General features: G+C 43.8%; 1 long non-coding RNA gene across 2 annotated transcripts; it reads right to left on the bottom strand.

The window, feature by feature from the left end:
* Window positions 1–600: 600 nt before the first annotated feature.
* Window positions 601–4,905, bottom strand: LOC135297920 (uncharacterized). Of its 2 annotated transcripts, none has more exons than XR_010359853.1 (3): window positions 4,080–4,905; window positions 3,342–3,489; window positions 601–819 (listed from the first exon to the last, which is right to left on the bottom strand). It is a non-coding gene; the product is annotated as an uncharacterized LOC135297920 (long non-coding RNA). The 2 variants fall into 2 exon arrangements; XR_010359854.1 differs by having other exon boundaries at window positions 3,342–3,470.
* Between the last annotated feature and the right edge of the window lie 1,221 nt (window positions 4,906–6,126).

Genomic DNA, 6,126 nt, shown 5'->3' with positions numbered 1-6,126 from the left:
CAAGTGTAAGAGTATGCCAAAGGGATAGATTATAATTCTACTGTAATATAGGACATAAACTCTTGCATCTTTTTATTAAGCAATGGGAATGTACAAAATTATAATGACTTGCAGAAACAGTGGAAGGCTGCCTCAGATTTCTCTGCTTTTTCATATCTGTAGCACTGGATTGTGGCAGTAAATTTAAAATTGGTCCTCCTATATTCACAACAGCTTGAGTCAAATATCTTGGCAGGACAATCCCCTTGAAATTACAGACGGGAATTAAGTTTTTCAGTACTTGAACTTGTGGAAATGTTGAGGCATGTCCTGCTAAATGGCTGTTAAATGTCTTTAATCAGACAGGGTTTTAGGTGAAGCTTACTCACCACAATATTAAGTTCTTCAACGATTTTCTTCCTTCTCTAAGCACATGCAAAACCTTAGGGATGATGGACAGATACTTTATTCCTGAGTACTGTTAGCTTTTTCACAATAACCTGAGTACTTTCTTGGTATCATATTAAATTTAGAAAATCTGAATGTATGTGCTAAAATTTGACACAAAAATTATATTGAATAAAGAAATATTAGAAAAAAATATTCATTTAATGAGGCATATATTAGCTCTCCAATTCTGACTTCACATTTTCTTTTCAAAGTGTCCATATGTTTCAGGAATCTTTGGGTTAGAAGTGATTAGGTATTTTTATCTTCAGCTCCTGGCTGTCTCCACTTCTCAGAACTAATGGAAGTTGCTCCTCTCATTTCTTCTTGAAATTTGACAATGGAGAGACCTTTTTGCTTGTGTGTTAACAGAGTTTGACAGATTATATAAACCTGCAAAATATTGATTTTGCAAATGAAGGGTGTCAAATTAATTTGAATTATCCCTTTAAAGAGCTTATACACTGATTAAATATACTAAGTGACATTTAAACTAATAAATTGTAGCTTTGTACAATTGCCTATATTAATATAGCTGCATTTTAATAGCCATGCATGCTTTTCTAGCACACTCTCTTAAGAGCAGTGGTTCAGCTTTAATTTTAAGAGGTGTTCCTCATTTTCACCCTAGAGATTTAAAGGTGCTACAGATGAATGGTCCATGCAACATTTTGGGCTGGAGAGGGTTACAAAGCTTGAGTTCACACTCAGCTCTCAGCAGCAGGGGTATAGCTCTCCCCACCTCTGCCCTGGCCCCTGTTCATGAAGGTCCCCACTGCTGTAAAGGCTTGCCCAGCTGGACTCCTCTGCAAGACAGGGTCCTTTCCATAAAACAATAAGGAACAGTCCTTATTTCAATTTCAACAGTCCACAATTTCAATTTTTGATGCAAAAATCTACATTTCTGTGAATAGCTGCATAAAACCACCTAGAGTAGCTGGGCTGGTGTATCCCCAGTCCCCCTGGGTGTGATGGCCCAAGGTGCTGCAGCAGCACAGGATCTCTGGGATGCACCCTGTGGCAGAGCTGAGCTGGAGAGCACAGCTGGCTCCTTTGGGGTGAGGCCGTGCTTTGCTCTCCAGTGCAAGGCTGTGTGTGCTGCACCTGAAAGCACACTGTTGGCACGTGCTGGCACTTGTCTGCACAGCAGGCTAAAGGGGCTAGAACTGCCCAGGGATCCTCATTTTGCCTGCTGGCACAGGTGGTGTAGCACGAGTGTAACCGGGACTGCATCAGCGGCCGGTCCCAGCAGTGCTGGGTGCCCCTGCCCGGGCTGTGCATGACAGATCCCACTGCTCCTCCTGTGCTCTGGCACGAGAACTGGTGCTTCTTAGTGAGTGATATTGTAGGCATAGTCAAGGACAGGAGGAGGCTGAATTATCTTCTTGGTAGCTGTGTAATAAAGCACAGGGCGAGGCATAAGCCTGAATGCTCTGTGTGGGACATTTGTTCAAGCTGGTGGAGCTATGTCCTCTTACTGTCACAGTCTCTCTGATGTGCATTTGTACTGTGGTTCCTCTTTGATGCTGAGGACTTTGTGCTCTTTAAAGTTCTTGAGTGGGTCTTTTATAAGTGGGAACTGATGTTAAATGCTTCCCTGACTTGGTTTGTCAGCTCCTTAATGAGTCAGGAGTAGAAGGGCTGCAATATGTTTCTGCTAGTGGAGTTTAGCCACTGGCTTTTCTGATTTGTGCAGAGCTGCTGGGATATCACCCACTGGCTGGTCTGGCAAACTGGTCTGGCAGTGATGTTCTGGTTTGAGCCAAAGTGCTCGTTTAGAATGTCAGGTCAGCGTGAAGCAGAGGAAATGGGTTTAGATTATACAGAAATCCTCACAAAAATATACCTCCTTTTTGTGTTAAATATTTTCTAGCTTTCACTTCTTTATAATTAAAATAGATTCTCCCATTTCTAGCCTTCACCTCCAGCTAATGCCTGTTTTTCTATCTATCCACTACAACATTGTTCCTTAAGTAAATAAAAAGATTTAATGAAGTGCCATGCAGAGTAATTGCTTTCCCTTTGATGCCTCACTGTAATTTTCTTATGGAAACAATATTTTCAGGCCAAATAATATTCTTCTGACTCCTTCATATGTGATTATGTTGTAACAATACTAAGTTCATGGCATGTGAGATGTCTCTTTGAATCAATACAGGAGTGAAGTAAAGGGGAAAAAATAAATTATTCAGTGCAGTTCATGCAGATTTGCTCATGCAAGTGAGTAAACTCTGAGCTCTGAAGTGTAGTAGCAGTCAGAAGTTCTGCTGCCAGACTTCCTCTCAGAAAATCACCTGTTTTTTTCCTCCCTGTATTCAATGTTGCATATGATGTGCACAGCTTGTCAAAAAAGCACTGCCAGCAAGGCTGAAAGCAGAGCATTGTGTGACTAAGGTGCTTACTGAGCACTTTTGGGGGTATTTAGGTTCTTGACTCTTGGAGATGGTCTTGTGGGAACTGTGTGTTGAATTCTCATGTACCCACTCCAGAGAGAGGGAAGGACCCTCAAAGAGATATGCTAATTCTTCCTAAAGCTGCCTTCATTCCTTTTCCAAATTTTGGGAGCAGTGAGTTTGCTTTGGGAGTACAAAAAATTAGGTCTGCTGCTGTCACTGTACATGGGGACACCACCTTCCTGGAGTCCAGGTTTGGAGGGAATTGAAGGGAGAGAAAGAGGTTTCCTGCAGTTTAGCCAGATGTCTGGGCCGGCAGTGTCAGGAAGCTGACAATGACAAAAACATTTACCAGTCCCTAACTGGAGCTTGTGCTAGGGAAAAGACTAGGGCTCTCCCACATGGATTCCAAGGAAACTGGTTTAGAAATTCTGCAGGATGTGAGGGATGAAGTAGAATTTCAAAGTTAAAGCACAGGCACAGTAGGAAGTGCTGTGTTTTTGCTGTGTTATAGCCACTTACCTTTGCCTACTCTTGCTGAAGAGCAAAGAGGCATCCTTCCACTCAGTCAGAAGAGCCAGCTGTTTTCACATCCATCCAATGTGATGGATCCCTCCAAAATCAGGGCCCAGAATATCTGGAGCTCAATGACTGAGGAGGGATATGGTAGCTCGTATGAGGAGAAAAATGAGATATGGTGTAAAGTACTCAAACACAGGAAAGAAATTGTGCCCTCACAAATTCCCAACTCTCAAATGTAAAACCTTTGTAGTGGCTTTAACTACTGCTCAGTGGTAGTTCTGGAAATCAGGAATATTCTGAGAATATTCTGAGTTGGAAGGGTCTCACAAGCATTATCAAGTCCAGCTCCTGGCCCTGCACAGGACAGCCCAAAAAACCACACCATCTGCCTGAGAGCTTTGTGCAAGAGCTTCTTAAATTCACTCAGGCTTGGTGCTGTGACCACTTCCCTGGGGAGAGTGTTCCAGTGCCCAACCCTCTGGATTAAGAATCTTTTTAAGATATCCAGCCTAAACCTCCCTTCACACAATTTCAGACTCTTTCCTTGGGTCCTGTCACTGGTCACTACAGAGCAGAGATCAGTGTCTGTTCCTCCTCTTCCCCTCAAGAGGAAGTTGTAACTAGAGTGAAGTCTCCCCTCAGTCTCCTCCAGGTGAGCAGACCAAGTGAGCTCAGCTGCTCTTCAAAACATTGAGTAGTTACATCTCTTCTGAAGGTGAAGGCCAAAGCTGTCATTACCTTTCTATCATCTCTTGCAGAAGGCGTTCTCACTCAATTCTGGTATTATTTCAATTTACGTGGCAGAGAATCACAGCTGTAACTGCTGACATTTACTCTTCTCTGCAGAGAAGCCACATATAAGGACCTAATTCAGCATAGCAGTTTAGTGCAAAGTTTGTCTTCCAATGAAGTCTGACAAGCTTCAAGACAAATGTGTGTGTGTGAGAAAGGGTCCATGTAAATGCCTGTACAACCATGAACAAGTGTAGGGTAACATCTGCCTTCCAACCCCGGGCTAGCTGGTCCAAGTCATGCTGCTTTACTGAGGCTGAGAGGGCAACTCAAGCCCCTCTGCAGAAAATAAAGTATTTTCAGTCTCCAAGGGTGGTGTCTCAGTACTTTTTGTAACATTTAAATCACTTTAAAGGGTCTTTAAGAATTTACAATAAGCCCTTGAGTTCTTCCACAAGCCACAAATTAATTAGCTTGTTCCTTAAATTCCAGCAAGTTAAGTGGAAATGCTTCAGAGGTTCCTTTCCTGGAAAATGTAAAACATCCTTTGATTAACTCCCCACTTCATGATAATGAAGGCCTGGGGTTTTTTTCAAAAAGCATGATGTGATTTTTAAATTTAAGATTGAAATAGGGTTTTAGTCAGTGTTTGAGATTAAACTGGTACTTTACTCAAAGTTGGAGGGAAAGAATTTAGTTGGCTACGAGGAAGAAGAGACCCTTCTGCCAGTGAGAGAAAGACCATCAGCTCTGCCTGCTGGCTCAGGCAGCTTGCAAAAACAATCCCAAAGCAATGTACTACTACAAGTTGCAGATGGAGACAGAGCATGGGCTGGGGCTGAAAACCTTGTGGGTGCATGATATCATAGAAACATGGAATGGTTTGTGTTGTGAGAGACCTTAAAGATCATCCAGTTGTGACCCCCCTGCCATGGGCAGGGACACCTTCCACTAGAACAGGTTGTTCAGATGCCCATCCACCCTGGCCCTGAACACTTCCAGGAGTGGGGAATGCACTGTATCAGACCCACCTGCCAGCTCAGTGCTCACACCTGCCTGTGTGTGTCATGAGTCTGCAGAATGAGCCACGGCTCAGCAGACTTGTAAGGGTGTTTGAGAGAGACCTGTGGACACTGCCCTGCACCAGGCTGTCCACATGTCCTGTCAAACCATTGACCAGTCAGCCCTCTTTCTTGCCACAATCTCTGGAGATTGCGGGATCCTGATGTCTCCTCCTTGGCTTGCCTTTCCTTTAGTGCACACACAGATGTCCATCTTTTTCAGCTGCTCTCGATGGCATTGGCTTCCCTTCCTTTGGTGCTTGTTTCTAAGTCCTGTTTCCTGGATCCCCTGGCTGGCAGATTTAAAGTCAGTTCTCCTTATAGATGACAGTAAAGGGGAAATATGCCTCTTGCTTAGGAAGCTGCTAAGTGAAAAATTCAGATAAGATCGAAAGGGCTTTGAGAGACTACAGAGAGAGAATGGGCTCCATACAGGTGCTGAAAACCACAAACTGGCCAGTTTCTAAGCAAAAAAATCATATTGTCATCTACCTGGAGATAAAATGGTGAGGGGGAGGTGTTCTTTCTTGCAGAAGGTGTAATTCCAGCCATCCAGCTGAGGTAGGTTAATTGCCAGCTCCTCAGAGTAGGTCATGTGGGGTTTGGATCATGCATCCACAGAAGAAGAGGTTGGACATTACACCAGGCCTGATAGTGAAGCTTTCTCAGACATGGCCTTGGAAGAGCTCTGTGGGCATACACTGCAGTAGAGAATTGTCAGCAGGTGCAGATATGTGGCATATCTGTGCCAAAATACACAGCTTTGCTGTAAAACAGCTGAGAGCCATATATAGTCTTTGAGCCAGGGAATGGCTTCAGGCAAGGCTTGAAAGGGTTAGCAGAGCTTAAAATCAAGTTTTCCTCACTATATCCCTGTTCTCAGCTCCTCTCTGCAGTGAGACTGAGGGCTAGGGAGGCATCTCCATGGCCTTCTGCATCCATGTTTACTTAAAAACTGCTGTTCCAAGTCCTGGGGTCCCTGGTGCACTTTC

This window comes from Passer domesticus, chromosome 3 (assembly GCF_036417665.1).
Source record: "Passer domesticus isolate bPasDom1 chromosome 3, bPasDom1.hap1, whole genome shotgun sequence".
Classification (NCBI taxonomy): Eukaryota; Metazoa; Chordata; class Aves; order Passeriformes; family Passeridae; genus Passer; species Passer domesticus.
This window is presented reverse-complemented; position numbering and strand designations above follow the sequence as displayed.